The sequence below is a fragment of the Doryrhamphus excisus genome, linkage group LG8 (genome assembly GCF_037039965.1).
Source record: "Doryrhamphus excisus strain RoL-2023G ecotype Guam linkage group LG8, RoL_Dexc_Guam_v1.1, whole genome shotgun sequence".
NCBI lineage: Eukaryota > Metazoa > Chordata > Actinopteri > Syngnathiformes > Syngnathidae > Doryrhamphus > Doryrhamphus excisus.
Genome location: NC_136364.1, coordinates 13025798 through 13048567, shown reverse-complemented (window position 1 = coordinate 13048567; position 22770 = coordinate 13025798). Strand labels below are relative to the sequence as shown.

Sequence of the window (22770 nt, the reverse complement as noted above, 5' to 3'; positions counted from 1 at the left end):
GGGATACTGGAGGACGTGCGAATAATGTAGCCAGAGTGTGAGAAGAGGAACACAGAAGGGACCCTCTTCATCATGGCAGATTGCCTGTCTGTGGGCTTCTCAGTGCCCATACATCGCCTTCCTCCTTGTCCCTATATCCCCTCGATTGGTTTTCCATCCTTGCCCATCATTGTGTAATGGAGTCCCTGCGTGTCTGGATGGATGGAGGTGCAGCCGGTACTGACAGTTTTCCCGGTGGAACGCTCAAACCTGGGTAATAAGAAGCCCGAAACCTGGGTAATAGTTGTATGGCACACCGGGGAAATGAGCACCGCTTTGTGTGTATCTTTCATTGTTGCAGTCGAATTTGGAATATTTCTCACTCTCCTTTTTTAATTTCTGTTCTGCTGTCTTGTTTCTCGATTTTGTATTTCATGGCTCTCCCAAAATTGTGACCTGGTGTTACCTTCCATCCATCCATTTTCCTGCTGCTTGTCCTCACTTAGCATTGCAGGGGTATATTGAAGCCCAGCCCCGCTGCCTTTGGTCGAGGGGCGGGGTTCAACCTGGTACAGCATTTATATACAACAACCATTCAGACTCACATTCATACCTATCGTCAATTTAGAGTCTCCAATTAATCCAACAAGCATATTTTTGGAACGTGGGAGGAAACCGGAGTACCCGGAGAAAACCCACACACGTGCACGAGGAGAACATGCAACCTGGTTTGAACCTGGTCTTCCCTATGTTTATACATACATATACATATGTTCCCTGATTAACACAACAGCGACAGAACCAATGTTGTTATAGTGGTAAGTGAAAGTGCTCAGCCAGCATTAATATCGCTGATGAGTTGATTGTAAACAACAGTATGGCAAGTGTAACAGGCATGAGTTTCACAGTAAAGCTGATAAATCCTGACTACTCGTGACACTTCAAATGCAGCCAAACGTGAATAAAAAACAGCAGGAGGTTGCCTACAGCCAAAGCTGTTGGTGCCAATGTTTTACGGACACAGCACAAAATGAAATTGAACCATTGACTCCACACAGAGTTCAGTCTCAAATTGCACTCAATGCAAAAATACCCAGGAAATAAACAAGGTAAATATTAAGGTACTAATTGCCACTGGGTACAAAGGTGGCCCGTCTCCTCTGGGGCAGCCTGATAGGAGTCAATCCAAATTTCGGAATAAGACAGTTGCAGTTTCTGTCCTCAGGCTACTTGAATGAAACCAGAAACCAGAAAGCGGCGATGCTTTCAATGAAGGCGTCTTAGACCGTAATAAAAATGTTTTGCTTTATTCTGAAGGAGCTGAGCTTTCTCAGGCGGTACTGTCTCTGCTGACTTCAACTCCTGTTGGAGGAGAATTTTAGGAATTGATATTCCTCAACATGCTCCTCTGACTCTGACTGTGGATTGTGCTGGTGACTACTGCAGCACGCTTCGTCTGCTTGTTGGAAAAGGTCACCGCCATCTCTTTGGTTTTGCTGATGTTCAGCTCCAGACACAGGTTGTCACACCAGTCCACAAAGTCCTGGTGGGCTGGTTCACGGGGCTGTGACGAGTCTGACAACAGAGACAGGAGGACGGTGTCATCAGCATATTTCAGCTGATGTGGATGGAGCTGTGTGGATCTGCAGTCGTCAGTGGAAAGGATGAAGAGAGAAGAGAGCACAGCCCTGAGGAGAGCCAGTTGATTGTGTCGTATGTCGGAGAAGATGTTGATGTACACTCTTTGTCACCTGTGGGTGAGACAATCCAGGAGCCACAGGATAAACTGGTGGTCTGGGTGGAAAGATGATTGGGAGAGTTTGTTGGCTAGAATGTGAGGATGAAGTGTGCAGAAACAAGCAGGAATCTCGTTGAAATATGAGGGTTCTTCAAGTGTTTCTGGACAGCATCCAGAATGTACATTTTGGCATTCTCCACACCTCTACTTGTGCGTAGAGGATTTATTTACGAGTTGGTTGCACCCATGATAATGATAATACTCTCTAGTGACTTCATGGAGGAGGTGAGAGCCACAGGTCTGAGGTCTTGGAGATGACTGTGGAGTATATCCACAGCCGGGGGCTGTCCTAGTATCCTAGTATCAAAGGACCTCCACAACAGGGTCTTAAAAACACCCCCAGTTACTCAGGACAGTACCTCAGACCACGACCACTGCTGTTGTCTAGGTCGGCAAAGCTGGTCTCTTGGTTCCCTTGAGGGCTCTCACCATATTCTCTGTGGTGAGGGCTAAGGAAGAGTTAAAGGGCTGAAGGCTAAGGCAGAGTCCATGGGCTGGATGCTAAGGCAGAGTCCATGGACTGGAGGCTAAGGCAGATTCCATGGGCTGGAGGCTAAGGCAGAGTCCATGGGCCGGAAGCTAGGCCAGAGTCCATGGGCTGGAGTCTAAGGCCGAGTCCATGGGCTGGAGTATGTTCTTAACTGCCTCATTTTCTACGCATATGCATCATGCAGAGAGCGTTAAGGTTATTCAGTGGCTGTTACTGTATGGGGTTTTGGCGGGTGGCAGTGGTGTTAACAGCAGCCATCTCTTTGAAACCCTTGAGTAGGAAGTGAGTGAGTGAGTGCTGGAAATGGGCAGAGCTTAAAGCTGTACATTATTTTAAGTGTGAAATTGATTTGATTTTGCTAAATACTGGCGCTGCTAATGCTATTTACATCCATTCTGGTCTTCAGTCATGGTCACATTGACACAAGCCCCCAAATAGCTGTCCTCGGCTATGCCTGCCAGTAACTAGCAGCTCGTAACCCAAATTTTAGCTCTAGTTTAGTTCAAAGCAGAAAATCAGCCAACAGATGGCTTGCATCAAAAAAAACCCTTGGTTAGTTAAAGACAATCTTATGCCAATGTACCACTGGATAAATAATACCGGTAGTGCTCAAGTACAGTCAACGTCGTCTGAGACAACTCAACTCGTGCAACACTAGATACAAAAAACTTTGATCTTGTTGCGAGAGCCATATGCTAAACTTATGATTCTTATGATTTCTTTGCCCATTTCTTCTCAATATTTGTTAATATCTGTGCTCTACATCCACCGCTGCATTTCCTCAAAGTGCCGTTAAAGGAAAGTAAACTTGAACAGCTCTAATGAACATACATACAATCCCACTTCTGACACAAGTTACCATGGTAGGCTGAGGGGTAGTACTCTGAACTTGAATATTCACCTGGAGTCATGGACTACCCTCCAACACGACACCATTTGTCATGGAAGTCTGAAGGGTGGTGCCCTAAACCTGAATTTGCACTTGGGTCAAATCAAGGTCAAACATTCTATCTTCCGACACCATTTGTCATGGAAGTCTGAAGGGTGGTGCCCTCATCCCTGATTTTCAGAATCAGAATCAGAATCAGAATGCCCTTTATTGTCATTTTACATATAGTAGAATGAAATTGCAGCAGCTCCATTTTCAGTGCAAGGCAGTATGGCAGTACAAAATATAGAAATCAGAGAATAAATAGAAGAATTAGAAGAATACATCATAAATAACAAAGGGTCTACATTGTAGAGGACGATTGGTTGCCTTGATTACATTGTTGCATCTTGTTGAGGGAGATGATGGCTCGGGGAAAGAAACAGTTTTTTAGTCTGTTTGTCTGTGCGCTGATACATCAGTGTTGCCTCCCTGAAGGGAGCTGAAACAATTGTGCGGCAGGGTGAGAGGAGTCCTGGATGATCCCGAGAGCTCTGATTTTGATGTCATGTTCAACGTTTCCCTGCTATGTTGTACTTTGTTGTTGTCCCTTTGTTATCCTCGCCTTTGTGCTATTATTATCATTTTTGAAGCTTGGGCTCTGGCTGGAGGTGGGACAACTGAGAGCACCAGCAGTTTGTTCTTCTCTTGCCTACAGCTCCACTTAGGGCTGACGGCGTGCACTTAGAAGACTACGCTTCTCTCTTCTACGACTGCTTGTTATTCCTGTACGGTCCACTCCTCATGCTATGTGGATTACTTGTTGCTTTTGTAACACTGTTCTTTTCTTCCTTTGAACTGTTTATGGTGAGGATCGCTGTTTGATCTTCTTGTTGTTCTCCTTGCTTTCTGCTTTGTGCTCTGCTTTAGTTTGTACTTTGTTCCATGGTGCCGTTTTCATTTGCATAAACACTTAAACTTAAGACTTAAAGCAACCTTCAACAGAAGGCTCAACAGAACATTACCAACCATCCCACTTCTGACACCGTTTGCCTTGGTAGGCTGTAGTGTAGCACCACCAAACCTGATTTTAATGTGAAACAAATATTGTGTAACTTCTGACACCATTTGTCATGGAAATCCGTGGGGTATTATCCTCGTCAGTCTAACTATAACACTTCTGATTTGATCTCATACATTTAAACAAATCCCATACCGAATGTTTTTAATATGCCGATTAAAAAAAAAACATATTTTCAGCAAGGCCCAAAACAAATATTCACAAGTAAACATTTGCCGAAACGTCTTATATTTTCATAGCAGACATCTGCTCAGTGTCAAGGCAGTATTGCTATGGGAGTGGGACTAATTACATCAGAAAAATAAATGATCAACAAGGAGGCCCAAGGGTAGTACGTATTTTTCTGTCAGTCTTAACGAAACGCCACGCCGACGGCCGCTGACAGAGACGGATGTTTGTCAAGCGACTGTTGGGAGGATGAGGAGAAGATAGAGTGCAAGTCAAAGAGGAGAGGAAACTGGCAGCTGGATTGTCAGATGTGGAGAGAGGCTGGGGGGGGGGGGGGGGGTTGTCAAAAGGAAAATATACAGTTAGCATACAGTACAATGACAATAAAAATGAAATCAGAAAAATAAAACCAGACATATGCCAAGTCAATTTGTGAAGTAACTTCATTCCACGCAGACAGCCTGTCTAAACGTCAAGGATGGGATGTACTTTGGCAAATGCTGAGCTGTCATTGAAATGGACGAGACATTTACATCACAAGGTCCAAGTGCAGCAATTCCAATTTGTTGGACAGTTCAAATATGGCTCATGACGAAGGTAAAAATAAATGTATAGGATAAGAACGTAATCCCGCAGATTACACGCACACATCACATGCCAATGCAATTCTTTTATTTCTCCAGTGTTACAACTTTATTCTTGTGAAAAAAAAATATAGGACAAATACTAGGACTAAATACTTCCATGCTTATACTATCCACTCTCCATACTCAACCCATCAGACAGTATGCAAAACGTCTACAGCGTACTACATGATAACCCACAATGCATTGCGCTCCTACCCACGCCGAAATCAACTGGCTGAAGCTGATTTATCTTTAAACACATCAGTTTATTGAGATTTTTAAAAATCAGGTGAGAAAGTGGTCATTTAGATCTCGAGTGTGCCATTTATTTGTCCAAATACCAACCGTTTACAAATTCGGCAAAATTCAAGCTAGCCAAAGTGAGCAATGTCAGGTTATTTTCACAAAATAAAACACCCCCTAACTTTTCTCATACAAAAAAAACATCGTGATAAATTACTGCTTTTACTTTGAAAACAAGAAGCGAATCAACTCGCAAAATATCCTACTTGACAGCACCATCAGCCAACGTTTTTGTTTCGTCACAGTGACATCACGTCGTGTTGCATCCTGGGTAATTTGAGTGAGTCGTAAGCTGATGATACTGAACATTTCTGGCGAATGCAGTATGCATCCGGGAACTTCTCGCATAATAAAAAAACGCATACTACCACATACTCAAAGAGTTAGTATGAGTAGTAGGTAAGTATGTGGTTTCGAACGCAGCCAAAGATTTCATTCTTTATAAATTATGTACTTTTGCTTATAATATCACTACAGTTTTTTAAATTAATGGTAATGTTTCAAGGGTTGAATATATTTTAAATAAGACTGACAATCTGAACATATTGATTTGTTAAAGATTGTTTCTTGTTTTTCTGCCATAACAGTATGCTATTATTGAGGGTGAGTTGAAGGCCATCTCTGTGTGGAGTTTGCATGTTCTCCCCGTGCATGCATGGGTTTTCTCCGGGTACTCTGGTTTCCTCCCCCATTCCAAAAACATGCTTAATTGCTGACTCCAAATTGTCCATAGGTATGAATGTGACTGTGAATGCTTGTTTGTCTACTATATGTGCTCTGTGATTGGCTGGCCACCAGTCCAGTGCGTACCCCGCCTCTCGCCTAAAGACAGCTGGGATAGGCTCCAGCATATCCCCGCGATCCTCATGAGGATAAGCACCATAGAAAATCAATGAATGGATGGAGTTGAATGCATTCAGCATTCCAGTGCTGCCTTCTGACGGTCGCATGCATGTGTGGCGTGATACACATATGTGCTCTTGCACACATGGCTACATGTGTGTTGTGTGTGTTCCCTGTCCCGTGACAGAATAGATGGCAGGTCTGCAGACAGCAGCTTGACAGGCGTTTAATGAGGAAGCTCTCACAGGAACACGCGGTCTTTGCACAAAGAATACTCGTGCACCAGCTTGAACACACATTGAGCAGACGGTGTAAGGAGGAAAACATATGTTGAAACAATTAAGATGCGTTTGCAGTGTGTTTGCCATCATTATTAACACTGGACTATGATATGCTATATTTGGCCCTAGGACACATCATCTGGGTGCCTTGAAAAAGAAATCAAAATCATCCAAAATGGCCGGTAACAAGAGGATCTCTAATGTTACCTCCAGAGATCGTTCAGGTATGCCAGTGTTGCAAAAGTATGTCCTTATGTTTTCACTGGCCTTCATATTTTCATGTGGCTGTAAAAGATGTTGTTGGCGCCCTCTATGGTTTGTGTTAAAAATATTTTAATAAAAATATAAGACAAGAAATAAAAAGTAAGACATAAACTTACTACATCCTTACATGTGTACAATTATGAGACAAATGGTCACTTACTTCTGACATTGTGCTTGATGGTGGCCATGTTTTTCAACCTATCTTGCTGAAATTGGACACACGTGTGCATGCCAGTCCCCGAAAGGTCGGGTGTTTTGTAGAGTGGATTGCGATGTTTGAGACATATCTATCAATCTGACTTATGGGGTTCAAACATAGTAGTTTCATAACAGTGCCACTATGTGGTGCGTTTGTGTGCAGTGGTTCAGGAGTAGAAAGGTTAGCTTACACAAACAAATACATACGCAGACTGCAGGTATTTGACATTTTGAGGGTTATGCAAAAAAAGGACAATTCCAGTGGTAACCTCTTTCACACTGCTTACAAAAGCAAGGAATTATTAGAGGTTGTGTCATAGGTGTAATAGAGGTGGGACAACATCTGTGTGAAAGGACATCATGCCCCCCTGGGACCAGAGTGTCAAGTATAACAGCTTTAACAGCTTACTTTGAAAGTAATTGACACATGTACTAGTAATTATCTCGTCCAAAGCCAAGTCTACATGTGAAAGAGCTATTCAATTTTGGTGAGGGTGCCAATGTTACATAATATTATGTTACAATCCGCTGCATCGGGGCCATGTGGTGCAGTGACACAGCAGATGGAGGGGCCACCTACAGGGCAAGAGGGAAGTAATGTGGTGTGTTTAGGATTCTTCTGCCTTGTTAAAAAACAATAGTTTCAAATTTAGGTGGAAGTAATTTCAATCCGGTGCAGTCAAGTGTGCAAGTCATGGCGCTACCTGTCTGCTGTGAAGCCAAGCAGAGCCTGCTGGGAAGGCAGCGTGACTAGACGGGCGCGCCATATGGAGAGCAGAGAGGTAACGTGCGACTACATCTGTTGGCTTCCACTCACGGCGGCAACACAGCTAAACCTCTTGATCACAACACTTTTTATGGGTCATCAAACATGTCGGGGAACGGAGGGTCCGGGGCACAGCGAACGTTCACACAGTTTGGCGGAGCGGTGTTGGAGGAGTGTTGTTTACCTTGCACATATCAGCCAAAGTCCTGGCTGCCAATTAGCACGTGATGCAGCCTGGGATGATAGACCGATCTGTCCTTAAATCAACTTGTCAGCAAATGGTCGGCAGCCTTTTAGCCTCATAGTACAATATATATTTCAGAATGCTAGGACTATGTTAAAAGGCCATAGCATTTCAGTATGTGGAATCAAACTATGGAATGGATTGAGTAAGGACCTCAAACAATGCACAACAATGAGCCAATTCAAGAAACAATACAAGCAGTTGATGTTTGCTAAATACAAGGATGAAGAGTCTTGAACCAGTCATGATGTGCTATATATATCACTATATTGACACTTACTATGACACACATAATGTCATTGTATGGTCATATCACCTCGTACTTCGGTATGGGACAAACAATTAAAAAATTCAAAATTAAAAAAATGTTTTTAACTGTATTATGGAAAGCAGGAAGTGAACAAATGTAACAGTTACTGATTGTAAAAGTACCAGATGGAGGGGTAGGATTTAATAAGCTTTGCTTCTGCCTACTCCTTTTGGACATGTGGAACTGTGAACTGATTATGGGATGCACTCAATTATAATCTGATGCATGTTCAATGAAATAAAACCATTATCATTACAAATTAAAAAAAAATACTTTTTAGCAAATACCACAGAGTACTATTTCCTGCAACAATCCAGTAGCATGGCGTATCCATCAGATAACATCGTCTCCACAAGCGACTGCTTGCCTGCACACAGCGAAAGTTCCTTCTTCTCTAAAAGTGCCAGGTCATGTCTGCGTGCTGCCAAGTCCGCACTGAGGCTGTACCCACCACGCACGGATCCCCACACGTTTTTGCAAGTCGACAGCATGCACTTGGAAGTACCACAGCTTGGGACCGCCACAACAAACAAGGTACGAACAGACGTGCTAGCCGCAGGGGCGGTCGCTGTGTGTCACCGACCAATCACAGAACGTGAAAAGTGAAATAAACTTTATTCCTAACACCTACAGGACCGTATACAAGCACAATGAGGATTTTCAGTTACGGATATGGATACTTGACAGCTGTACTCGTTCCATACTCGTAATCTGCAAAAATGCATTATCCGGCTCATCCACAGTAAGTAATGCCATAAACGTGTGGTCATGTGTTATCAAGTGATTGACAAGTAAACATGCAGCTCTTATGTTCCACATTCAGAAAAAAAAGCCATTTTTGGCAGTGTCATGCATTGCAAATGGATAAAGTGCTTGGCTATTCGGTCGGCTTGTTAAATTAACAGCGAGGCAGCAGGGGATGGAGGTTTGCATGTGGTAGTTAATTATACGTATCTCCCTGGTCCCTGTTCACATCAAATGCTTTATGTCAGCTTTATGAGATCAGTTGTCGGCTTGAAAAAAAATGGCTAAGTAAAAAAAAAAAAAAATCAAATGGAAAACAAAGGAAGGGTGGTCAGGAAGCTACAAGTCCGCTCTCCCTCCTAACCAGCTCATCTTGGTGTCAGTCCCTGCAGCAAGATCTCAATTTGTGCTAGTAATGAGCCCGCTTCGGGGTCCCAGTGGCCAGAGTGGAAGCAGACCAGTGATAAAGATGAAGTGTGCTGCTGCTCCCATGGTGCCTTTTAGGGAAGTGGAACATTGAGCACAAGATCTCTCTCTCATCGATCAGCTGGTTTCAGAGAGGTGGGGAAAAAGTTGATTTCATCCATGGGTTTCTTCCTCCATCTAATTCCCTTTTAGCAGAGGCAGCTTCTTTGGACAAAATGCTCTTCTACTGGGCTACAGTGTGCTTTGGCGCACATCCCAAGTACTCGCAACAATCCGCATCATCAAGTCGATGTGATGGGGCAATGAATACAAAAAAATCAGATGCTGGTTCATTCTTACATTAAATAGTGTTTTTTTCCACTGAAATATTCATGGCACTGAAATGTACCATTATGCCGGCTGCGCTTCGCCTGCGCCCCGAATAGACCAGGTTGGAGCCGGCGAGCTTTCTCCACGCCTTTGGCAGGCTGTTTTGTCACTAAATTGTCACTGTGCCAAGCTGAAAATGTGGACTCGTCCTCTGGTGCGCCGCCACGCCCATTTGGGTGCAGTCCAATCTACCAAATTGGCTGCGCCCAGTGGTGCTTTGGACCAAATCCCCACTGGGTGGGCTGCTCCACGTTCTGCCACCCGGCACCACCTTACGCTGTGCCACCAATTTAGTCTCTAAACCGGCCTGGGAATGCCTTGGGGAGGAAAGTCGGGGTTGCGCTAGCCCCCATGACCCGACCTCTTAGCATCTATGGATGGTGTTAAGAATGTGTGTAATTCTTCTTTCTGCAGGAATATACAAGTGTTGTAAAGTTCAGAATAAATCAATAAGAAAAGATGGAATTGGCGAGGCATCGTGTCCACTTCCAGTTTGACATCCGGATATGATTCAATTATGCGCTATTGGTTGCATTTTTACATGATTACATTGATGACATTGATTGCATTTTACTATGAGGATATTGATATGCTGATTTTGATCTAAGCATGCTTTTCAATCCACTTCTGGGAATCTAGCCAACTGTTTGACTTACACAACCCCCACTTAGCCAACTTTATACACTACTGGCAAAAACAATGGCCGACAAATCTTGGAGAACCTTCGAGTGGACATTATTAGAAAGACAGAAGAGTTTTGATGAGCCATCCCTCAATGGCAGCGGATTCATTCAGTGAGTGTTGCTGTCATTATGACAGCATTGCAATTCACACTTTAGCAGAGGCGCTTCTAACCCCCCCCCCCCCCCCCCACCCTCCCCCTCATACAATCAGAAAATTTGAAAACCAATTTGTCGTCCACTACACTAACCTGGGAGTCTCTCGCTGTTTTGGGCTTGCTTTCATCTCAGAGACTGTATCCTAATGACAAGATAATGGATTTGGATGCGCTCATGATGGTCGGGCTGCTTGCCTTGACAAGACACATCAATAGCACGCTGAGAAAAGGGCCAGCCGAGGTGCAACCAATAATTACGATCAGGGAGAAAAAAACAGAAGGACACATACTTTTGCAACACCTGAATGAGCTACGGTGGTAGCGGCCATTTTGGATGATTTTGGCAGATTTTTCAAGGTAAACAGATGTTGTGTCCTGGGCTTTATAAACATGGTGAAGACCAAAAGAAGACTCTCATCTTTCATCAGAAAAAAAGGTTTGTTTCTCCCTTATTTCCGTTCTTTAGTATTCGTTTCAAATTAATATCAGTTCCCAACACAAACAGTGAGAAATTACATGAAGATACATTTCAAGCATAACAACATTGGTAGCAAGCGGATGACTTAACAGCAATATTGCACTAGGTTCTCCTCAGAAAAATCAAATGATCATGTAAGGTACATAAAAGATAACAAGGTAACAAGGTTTAAAAAAAACTGTTTGAAATCCATAAATATGTTTAGAGCATTTAAGAGTAGTAATAGTTCTTGACTTACATATAAAATTCAGTTGTAAAAGAAACAACGACATATGTTTGATTCTAGAATAACCAAACCTCCATTGTTGGCGTTTGGGTGTAATACCGCAAGGTCCACTAGGGGGTGCTAGCAACGATGGTGGTATAGAGTGACAAAACGTCACAGGAAGAATAAATCGTGAATAAACAGGTGAATATACTCAAGTCATCTTGGATTGTTTTCCTTATTCTGTACGACAGGTTAGTACAAAGTAGAGATAATTTGTACTAACGGCTGTAAAGAGTTTAGAAAGTTGCTAGAGTAAACAGCTGACTGCAAAATGTTTGTTACACAATGTGTTGTAGAGCATTTGAACATAAGCGAAATGGCTAATGCTAGCAAGCCTTAATGTACAGTTGATAGCATGAAGCAGGCTAATTGAAATATGTGAATTGTGTCTGGAAACAAATGGGTAATTGTTGATGTAATCATCTTATGATATCTGAAGTGTTGTTATTTTTGAGAGAAGAATAAATCCTGAAGGAATAAATCCTCAAGAAAATATCTGTGTGCCTTACTAACATTTTCTCAGATAATTTTCCATATTTTAAGCAAAAGAAATCATTAATTTTAGTAAATGTTACAGAGGATGAACACACTGCCTGAGCACAAAACGGAAACATATCTTTTTAATAAAAATCATGCATTTTGTACTTTGATTTTCGTTACTGAATCTTCCTTAGACTTAAGTGTAAATTAGTGATATTTTGTCCCCACGTCAATGATCACCAATCCAAGGTGTGATTTTTGTGTCATGATGTACATACAAGATATCACTACATTTTATATCCATATGACCTCAAGGCCAGTAAAAAAAAAAAAACAACCTAAACCTTAAAAGATGCATTTGCAGCTTTACAGTTGAGACCTTTTAAAAAGGGCAGCACCTTCAGCGGGAGGTGAAGTACTTTCTGCAAGACATCCCTAACCTCCGTCCCTGTTGGAGAGGAGTGAAAAAATGCAGAGAGCCGAGCAGGTGCATGGATGTCTTTCCCTGGTGCCTGAATAAATACATCTGTGGCTGTGTTCACACTGCAGGTCAATTCCGATTTCTTGGCTGAGATGTGACCTGTATCTCGTTTTTTCACGTCATTGTGAACAGCACAATGGCCTCATTCATATGTGGTTATAAATCCGATCTGTATGCAATGCGACTGCAGTATGAACAGTCAGTTTGTGTAGATCCGACCTCTACGTCACCGAGAGGCGTGTGTTGCCGTGCTTAAGCATAACATCGCATCTTTAATGATTTTTTTCATACATCATTCATTCATTTTATACCGCTTATCCTCACAAGGGTCGCGGGGGGTGCTAGAGCCTATCCCAGCTGTCTTCAGGCGAGAGGCGGGGTACACCCTGGACTGGTGGCCAGCCAATCACAGGGCACATATAGACAAACAACCATTCACACTCACATTCATACCTATGGACAATTTGGAGTCGCCAATTAACCTAGCATGTTTTTGGAATGTGGGAGGAAACCGGAGTACCCGGAGAAAACCCACCCATGCACGGGGAGAACATGCAAACTCCACACAGAGATGGTCGAGGGTGGAATTGAACCCTAGTCTCCTAGCTGTGAAGTCTGCACGCTAACCACTCGACCGCCGTGCATTTTTATACATCATTTATATGCAATTTGTTTCTACATGTCAAACTATTTTTGCCATTCTGTAACAGATTAATTGGATTTATTATGGGAGAAATTGATTGGGTTAGAATACGTTTTGGTTAGAGTCGTAACGTCTGGAACCTAGTCGTGACGCTAACCGAGGTTCAACTGCGTCTCCATTGTCCTACTTAAAGCACATACGCTTAAGCGTCTGCAAAATGAATAACCGCCAGTTCAAAACGCATTTGCAAATTGAAATCACATTTGAAATATGGGAAGTGATCAGCATTCAGCATCATGAAAACGTTGGTCGTGCTACTCAGATGTTTCTGCAAAATAGATGCTCTGTTGCCGTATTGTTGTTTACTGTGAACTCATCAGCGGCTCACCAATTTGATGTTTAGAGCTGATTTTGAAGTTGTTCTCCAAGTGCTTTGAACCCCCCATTGTTTCCTCAAGTTGAATGCTTTCTGTCAGTGTTGTGTCAGAAGTTCCTTTCAGCTTGCGTCTCCGCCTCAGCAATGTCACCTTGTTGTTTGTTGGTGAACTTTATAATGTTAAGTGTTGCAAGGAATGGAATATTTCCCACTGTGTTTTGAAATAAGTATGGCGACATGTTTGTGCTTATCTAACACAGAGACATAACACATTCACACGAACTTTCATTTAGAGTAAGTGGCACCTTGTTTTCATCTGCGCACGCACAGCGTCTAGTGTCTTGTCTGACGAGCGTTTCCAATAACTAAGGAAGGGAAGTTTACCCATTGCTACGACAGAATTCATAAAGGTAGGAGGACCAGGACTTTGGCATTACAAATTATTTGTATCAACTCCTGTTTGTAAACTGTTCATGAGACTCCTAGACTCATTTCACAGCTATTAGAATAAAAAATAAAATGGGTGGACTTTTGCCCTGTAAAATGGCCGGTTCAAACAGTGATGTGTTGCTGTGTGTAATGTGGAGACCAGTCACAATCACATTGTCTCTCCATGTGGACTGGTACAGATCATCGATTCTGTACATCAAATGTGATGCAATTCTTTTCATCATTTGACTTCTTTAAGGAATCACTTTTCTCTTTCGAACCAACCACTTTTCCTTCCAGCTCATTATTTTTTCAAAATTAGATGGTGTTCTCTTAGTTCATTCAACCTCCCTTCTATGTTGTTCAACTTATTATTATTAAGTTATTATTTTCACTGCAGAAGAAGCCTTTATTTGCTTGTTCTGTTGGAGGTCAATAACCTGAAAGTTGGGACGCTAGCAATGGTTAGTTTGCCCGGCTAACAAACGTTGAGTTGATTCCGCCAGAAGGTAATCACAGATCTGTAATTATGGTTGAGATCTGTTGTTGACAAAAGTGCCAAAATAGTCCCAATCTTCAGAATCAGTGGGGAGTGCTTTTCAGTTCATCGTCTGCAAAAAGTGTGCAAACATCCTTTTAAACAAATCCACATAGGAAGCCGTTATGATGTAGCGTGTCCTACAAAACATGTCCTTGTGTATCTAATCAGCCAAAATGTAGACAGGAATTTAAAAGAACCGTGTGGACTGGATGGCGTAACATCACAGCAAGTCGGTAAGACAGTAAGTCTAATTAAGCGCATTTTGTCTTAGCGGTGTGAAGAATCAGACTAAGCTGAAAGTGAGACTCAGCAGCCCAAACAATGAATCGTGGTTGTCTTGCTGCACGGCCATTGTTTAGATCACAGTCACTTCTTCCCATAAGATGATTACCTTACTGACCGGAATGTAAGACGGATCGTCTTATGATCGGGGGCTTGAGGTTTGTATATGTAAACCAACAAGCGCGTCGTATATTTTGGCCAATAATAACGCCCTCCCTATTTCAAAAATAATAATTCAGACATTGACTGTTTCTTGGTTGACTATGGCCTATTATTAGTCCAGATATATTGAAAGACAAGTCATATCTAGTATTCTGGTCTCTAAGCTTCAGTGATGCTATAAGACATGATATGTCTATATGTATTCCATTACTTATTACATTGCATTACCTTTCACACGCATGGAGACAAGCGACAGAGTATGCAGAGCTCGAGATCGAGTGAAATAAAGGTCTCGTCTCATTCTGTGTGGAAGTGGTAAATGTTGACTTCTTTATACTTCCTCCCCACTCTGTTTAAAACACTTTCTACGGGGCTTTAATAACGCTAAAACCCATATTTAGAAAGTCATAAACAGGTTGTCTATACTTTAACTATGAAAATATTCTGTTTATTAATATTGAATCCTACTCACTTATTGTGGTTCAGGTGTGGAACCATGTAACAGCAATAAATGAGGGATGGCTGTGATGTCTGGCCATTTACGGTTAAATATAGCACCCCCAGTTGTGCTCAAATACAAGAGGTACTCGTTAACCCCCCTGAGTAGGATAAGGGCATATTTAGAGTTTCTGTCGAAGGCTGGAGGCAACTAATTGGGAAGAAGGATCGTATAGACAGGGCAGCCTTTAGAATGCCCTGGTTTCCATTAGTTTTCTGAAGCATGGCTGACCCGATGATCCTTTCTAAGGAGCTCAGCGCGAGGGGAAAGGGCGATAAAGAGGCAGGTTTTCGACTGGCGACTGATAAAATAAGCATGGCAGGAGAGGGAAGTGGAGACAGAACAATAACAAGTAAAGCGCAGAGCGAGTCCAGGCTCGTGTAGAAGCGGTAATCACGGATATTAGAAAAGTGTACAGAGCCAGGGAGGTGAAAATTGACTGAAAATATCATACGGCAACAGGAAAGAAGGAAAATAACTGATGGCCGTATGGCAACAAGAACAACGGATTTTGTAATATTGACGGGCGAAGGGATGTCATTCATTGGATATGAAGATTTCCCTCAGGGGTGTCGAGGAAATGAAATGGGCTCAGCAGCGTCTTGATAGATACTAATATACTGAGGCTTTCCTTTGGAATTCTCACAGCTTTTAAGGAATCCAGTCCAATGCCGCACCACTTGAGCATTTAGGGATTATGGGGACTTTTTCTGGAAGAAAAAAAGAAAACTCAGTTTTTTATTGGGCCGTAAAAAAAGGATTTACAGTAAAACTTTTCAGTTTCTTTTGAGTTTCACCAAAAGCAAATCAATATTTCTCATAAGAAATTATGGAAATCCAATTTGTTCGAAAATGCCAGAAATGTTAACACATATATACACATTATAGTTTTACAGTTTGACATGCATAAAACATTTGTAATGCATCTGTAAATAGCAAGTCAAAGGCACAAATAAATGTTTGAGGTTACATTTACCTTCACTGTAGACGTGATTTTTGACATGACTGATCCCAAAGACGCGATGTTGCGGAGAGACGCCTTCATCTTCAACACCACCTTCTTGTTTTGCCATGAGTTATATTCAAAAGTATATCTCACCTCAATAACCCAAAATGAACCCAAAGAAAGTTGCAGGTGTCAGCATCGGGATAAAAGACTGAATTCAAGAAATAACTCATGGCAAAACAAGAAGGTGGTGACCGTGTGGTGTCTTGCTGCCACATCACGTCTTTAGGAAGAGTCACGTCTTTGTTGAAGGTAAAGAAACCTCAAATGTTCATTCATCATTGGTATGCATTTAGAATTCTATCAGCATGCAAGACTAGAACTGTACAGCTTAAAAAACGTGTTTTATGCTAACATTTTTGAGAGGCAACATATACAATATGGCTGACTTTGGTTCCGATCACCACGTAGTTAGTAAGCTAAGGATGCTAAGCGGCTGTATTATGAGAAATATACATTACAAACAGTTGAACTCATCCAGTATATTAGTAACACGACAAGGCCTGCGCCATATTGTATGCTAACTGGAAAAATGCAAAATTTTGTCGTACATTTCCGACATTAACCAGAAACAAGGACGCTAACAAAGGTTTCACTATACTCTTTCCAGGTTGTACACATTTTAGCCTAGCCTCAACCAGCTGCTTAAGATTTTTGTCATGTCAAACAAATTCTACTGCCGCTTATGTTTTTTTTTCAGGTTGCAAGACAAATGTAACCACTTCCTATGTCTTTGTGCGTGGTCCGTACGGCCACCGTGTGTCTTTCCGACATGTCGCTGGTGTCAAGTTGTATGTCACACATGTGTGTGGTACGTTACGCATACACACATGCACTCCACATACAATTTGCGATGTTCATGCTGATGTCTCTGTTCTTGTCTCATGTAGGGATTATCGATGATGAAATTTTCCTTTATGAGAGCTTATCAACAACATTTCCGATGTAATGAACGACTTTGCAAGGCAACTGCGACTCCTCATGGTGTACACATGACGCTACAAATTCTGAACACCTATTATTATTAACATTATGACTATCATCTTTTATTGTTTTGCACAACTTCCGGCAAGTAGCAGCTGATAAAACATTTCATAAAACATCTCCACGATGATGAAAGGAAAGAACTCCATTACAACATGATTTCTAACATGGCATGACATAAGCAACTCAAAAATGTCAACTAATCCAAAATGAAAGGTTTCTTTAATTAATGATTAATGCCATTATTTGTGCTGGATCTGTTCCCCTGTGGCTGTTCCAAACGTGTCGCTGATCTTATCATAATTTGTTAATGACACTATCTGGACTGCGAATCATGCCTAAAATTCCTTTCATCGTTTTATCATTGAATGGATGGTGATTGTGGTGAAAAGGAGCTCTTACGTGTGTTTATCCTGCGTGTTGGCATTGTGGCAATGTTATTGCCACTCCCCAAATCCTCTGTGTATCATATCTGCAGCAACAGTATTGATCTTATTTAAAATAACACCACAAGCCCCCCAGGCACTGTGATCGGACAGTTCATGTGATTTCCATTACTGCTCACTTATGGCGATTTGTTCTCCTCAATATAGCTTACAAGTTCCCTCAATATGTGATGATATTACGCCCCTTGAACGCCACTTTATTATTTCTCACCTGGCATTTGGGTTGTATCCTTTTTAATTAGACTCCGCTTCAATTTTCTCCAATTAGTCCCACCAGGCAGAACACAATTTAAATGGCATTGAGAAAAAAAATGACCTCATTTGCTTCCTTGGCATTAGAGAGCAGGTAGGCTTTCTGGACGATTTTGGCAGCGTCGGGTCTGCAATGCTTTTGCAGTGGAGTGCGGAACGACTGTGTTATTGTGTGCTGGCTGCACCACGATAGCAGCTGCCGTGCGCCGGCGATGCTTTGACCGCCGTCTGGCAGGAAGATGCTCTAATTTAAGCGTAGCTGCAGCGTGAATGCTCTCCGGCCAGAGAGGATTTGCAGGGTTGGCTTGCGGATTTATGGAGTGACAAAAAGCTGCTGAATAGCTTGGAAGGCTCACAGGTGTAAATCAGTTTTTGTCAGCTGCAAAACACAACAGCAAACTGAGAAGACACTAGGATGCACGTGTGAATGATTAATGATTCTCTTCTATTACTTCATTAAAATATATATCCTGTACTCATACAGTCAAACATTGTTTTTGTTGAAAATGTTAGCCAAGTTTTCGTACGGTGTCTCGGTTTTTGGACAATATTGCACTTAAAGTAGTCAATTTGCAGAGTGTCTGAACAAAGTACACTATGTGTTGCTCACTCACTGTCCATGCATTTGATTTATTGAGTGCAAAACAACCCACCATGGGGTGCCAGCAATTTGATAAAACACTATTTAATTTGATCTTGCCAGGACGTACAGGAAGTCCACATAAACACTAAATGCATGTTCTGCATGTAGTGCAAATATCATTATTTTATAACATTGCCTCAATGGCGATAGACTGATCGTGCACGTTGGTAATGTGGGCGATAGCATGGCATAAAAAATGCCAGCATGATGCATCAGGCATATTTTTGGACACAGCTGGTGTGATTTTTCATTGACGCTATCTTTGTTGACACAACACTGCACGACTCTCATGCACAGGCCAAGGGATTTCTGCTGGGGCACAAAAGACGACCATCGCTTTCAGCATAGCGAGCTACTAAGCTAACAAGGAAAGCCATGAACCTTTCATACGTGTTGGGGGCAGAGGTTTTATCACCATGTCGATTATTTGGAAGTGTGCTTGAGGCTGGCTATCAGCCTATTGTCCAGTGGACGCTCTGAAAAAGTGTGGGTACCCCTGCTCTATATATATATTTTAAAAAAAAAGTTTTGTTCATTTCTGTGGGTGTCTGGAACAGATTAATTGGAAACAGATTATTTCAACCCCTTCAGTTCCGGTCGATTTTGGCGGATTTTTCAAGGCACACAGAGTATTGTCTTCCATGGCTATATCAACATGGAACCTACCAAAAGAAAGATTAGACTCTCATCTTTCATCAGAAAAAAAAATACCTTTTTACGTTCTTTACTAATTAGCAGTAGAACATATGTACGTTTCAAGGAAATATTAGTTCCCAACAAAAAGGGAAAAAAAAACAGCTTTTTGTGAAGATACATTTCAAGCATAACATTCACTCTGACACAACTATACCACTACATATAAAAATATTGTTGTGCATCAAAATAATTTACTGACAAATATAACACCATGAACTAGTTACAATTTTCAAAAATAGAAGTCTCCATAAAAAATCATCAATAAAATACTACAGTACTACAGTACCTTTTGTTCCATAACCCTCAGGATCTTTTTCAGATGTTTTACTGCGTCCGACCTCAGCAATGACATACTGCCTTGCTGATGCAGCTCGGCAATCCCACAGCGTTCAAAGAGAGAAAGCTTGTTTGCCTTTGCCATCAAGAATGGAATACATAATACGCTTTTTTAGCCAAGATGTTTGCCATGTATTTTTTTTGCATTTCGTAGCTCTACTTAGAACCTCCTTAAGATCCAACACCGCCTAATAGAATATTTCACGTGTTAGTTATTCCAAAGAAGACGAACATGAAATAATGTCAGCAACCAAACTTCCCGAGCATTTAGGTCATTTTGACAAGAAAAACAACATAGATTCCTTAAAGAGCGTATTTATGATGCAGTACCGCAGTCAAAAAATCACAAGAAATTCAAAAGAGGCCGAGTATAAAAAGGCCCGATGAAATAATTGAAAGAAAAAAAAAATCAAAAGAGCATCAAAGCAAAATTCCCATAAATGACAGCAATTTGCATCTGGTTCACCCAAAAGGAGCCTTACTTGTGAGTGTCTGTTTGTTTATGTGTTTGGGTGCGTGAGCATACTGTAAATCTCATTAAAGTTTATCTCCCGGGTTTGCAACCCCCACCAACTTCAAAACTGTGCTCTTTGTTTGCCCACCTGACCCCAACCTCACCTCTAAATCCTACCTGAGTGTCCCACCCCCACCCACATCTCCACCACCACCACCACCCATCAGCATGTAGTGGTATAATGTGCGTGTACTCCTGCTAGCAGATGGCTTTGCATGCCCCGAGCGAGCACAAGAACATCAGACTTGACATTAATATTCATGACTTTGACACATTTGAGTCATAGAGAAGAATCTCTCTCGACTTCGACACAGCGATGATGCACATTTCATGGTGGAGGGGGGGGGGGGGGGGGGACTAAGTTGCAAAAACAAAGTGATCAAATCTTGTCTTGACTGATCATCACCCCCCCCACCTTCATCCCAAAAAACAAACAAAAACACTATGTCTCCAAAGTTGCTTGAAACTTCTGAACATCATTCAGCATGACGCCACACTGGATCTCAGTCAGTACGCCCCTCATATTCTAGCAATCATTTCATTACATCTCCTCAAGGGACAGCACCATAGAAATGAAAGGTGCATATACTTTAGAGTAGTCAGTGTAGTCAGTAGTCAGTGTACACTTTCTTGTGCCTCTTAGGCTTGGAATTCTCTTCACTCCTCCATGGTGACATCAGTGGTGGAGCTGGTGGACGTTAGACCCTGGTACTCCTCCACAAGTCTTCTGCTTCAGGATGCCCCATAAATGCTCAGTTGGGTTTAGGTCTATTTGAATATAGTTTTTGACTTGTTGTCCCCTAAGGGGTGTGTCCAACTTCTCGTCCAAGGCCAGCTGGGATAGGCTCCAAGCAGAATTACTGTTGCAACAACACATCATCAGCAGTGTAAAACTAACCTGTCTCACGACGGTCTAAACCCAGCTCACGTTCCCTATTAGTGGGTGAACAATCCAACGCTTGGTGAATTCTGCTTCACAATGAGACACTGATGGATGGACTTGTTGCCCCCCTCCCCCTCTCCCCCAGACACTTTTGTGTCCCGACCCATCGGACTGCTCTAAAGTTTCGCCAAATTTAATTCCCGCCCGCAGAATTGTCCCTTGTGAAAATGTCATAAAAATTTTATGTAATAAAAACTTTTGTGGGGCTGTGGTTAGCACGCAGACCTCACAGCTAGGAGACCCGAGTTCAATCCCACTCTCGGCCATCTCTGTGTGGAGTTTGCATTTTCTCCCCTTGCATGCGTGCCTTTTCTCCGGGTACTCCGGTTTCCTCCCACATTCCAAAAACATGCTAGGTTAATTGGCGACTCCAAATTGTCCATAGGTATGAATGTGAGTGTGAATGGTTGTTTGTCTATATGTGCCCTGTGATTGGCTGGTGACCAGTCCAGGGTGTACCCCGCCTCTCGCCAGAAGACAGCTGGGATAGGCTCCAGCACCCTCTGCGACCCTTATGACGATAAGTGGTAGAACATTAATGAATGAATAACTTTTCTGAGCGACTGCACTTTTTCATTATGCTGAATTTTTTTTCAACAATTTGCATTTGATTTGACTTCTATGGTCAAGTATGGTTATTTTAAATGTGAATACACTTGAAGTTAATTGAAAAGGAGAAAAATGGACTGTAAACTGCGTAAACTGCAGTTAGTGTGGCAGCCGGCAGATAAGCAGCATGACGCTTATCTAATGTGTAACTAAATGTTTCTCATTAGTCAATATTAATCTGCCCTTGCACAATAGCCTGACCCCCGAGGTTTTGCACGCTGTAGTGGAGAAGATCAAACCGCCAAACAGTGTGGCGTGAACAGCAGCTGCTCCGCCATTAGTTACTCCGAAAACCCAGATGGGCCGGGTCCCCACGGTGGAGCTTGTACCCACAGCAGCACTCGGTGATTGATAGGGACTGTCCGTGATGTGCTGATCATCTAGTGGGGTCTGTCAGCCGCAATATTGCAGCAAATGTCCCGGACATGCTGCCACAGGACGGCACAGCGTCCGTGGCCTTCCTTGTAACAGTGAGGGATTAGCTGAGCATGGCGGAGAGCGCGGGGTCGTGCACAAACACGCACACGTAAAAATCTCCCTAGCGTATACGTATTGTTCAGGGTGACCCGCTTTCACCTTGAATGGCGGAAAAAAGTCATGATGTATTAGGAATGTGACAACGGCTGCCACATTTTATGTCCACTTTCACCTGATGAATCATTGATGCTTCTTGCTGAAGGGCCACACTTCACAGGCACAATGAAATCAGCCTCCATGAAGAGAACATCCATTATTTTCTTATTTAATTAGCCTTTCAACAATATGTCTGTCAGTATTTTTACTCCTGTATTTATTTAAATTTGGATATTATTTTATTTTCTATTCATTTATTTACTTGGTATTATTTTCCCCAGCTTTTTATTCATTTTTTATTTATTTTTTAACACTACCTTTTTATATTTCTTTCTCACCCTACTAGGAAATAGCGTGGGGGAGGATTAAATAAGATGCTTCCTTCTCCTCATTTTTAGTCATGTTGAACCTACAAGTGTAATCATGTGATGTTCTTTAATGTTCCAAATAATCAAAACAAATAGTATATCGTATGTATGATCGTCACGTGACTCCTTTTCAACTTCCTGCTTTAGCTCTGAGTGCTTTTTTTG

General features: G+C 42.1%; 1 protein-coding gene and 1 long non-coding RNA gene across 3 annotated transcripts in view; one reads left to right on the top strand and one right to left on the bottom strand.

Moving 5' to 3' along the window:
• The window catches only part of grik4 (glutamate receptor, ionotropic, kainate 4), a 270511-nt gene that overhangs the window by 96160 nt on the left and 151581 nt on the right, over nucleotides 1–22770 (bottom strand). The gene's annotated exons all lie outside the window — the stretch shown is intronic.
• LOC131134288 (uncharacterized) overlaps nucleotides 1–22770 on the top strand; it is a 45624-nt gene that overhangs the window by 18224 nt on the left and 4630 nt on the right. The gene's annotated exons all lie outside the window — the stretch shown is intronic.